Consider the following 402-nt stretch of genomic DNA (forward strand, 5'->3'; position numbering starts at 1 on the left):
TCCCCATCGCGAACCCTCCTCCCTCCTCCCTCCCCATACCATCCCTCTGGGCCGTCCCAGTACACCAGCCCCAAGCATCCAGCGTCATGCATCGAACCTGGACTGGCAACTCGTTTCCTACATGATACCGACTAAAATATGAGCAATACAATTTTTTTCTTTTTTTTTGAAAACCCTTTACTTTGCTTTATTTTTTTCCCCCTAAGAAATTAGATTTTTAAAAAATTTTATTTTATTTAATTTTACAATATTGTATTGGTTTTGCCATATATCAAAATGAATCTGCCACAGGTATACATGTGTTCCCCATCCTGAACCCTCCTCCCTCCTCCCTCCCCATACCATCCCTCTGGGTCGTCCCAGTGCACCAGCCCCAAGCATCCAGTATCGTGCATGGAACCT

Source organism: Bison bison, unplaced genomic scaffold (assembly GCF_000754665.1).
Source record: "Bison bison bison isolate TAMUID 2011002044 unplaced genomic scaffold, Bison_UMD1.0 scf7180017864237, whole genome shotgun sequence".
NCBI lineage: Eukaryota > Metazoa > Chordata > Mammalia > Artiodactyla > Bovidae > Bison > Bison bison.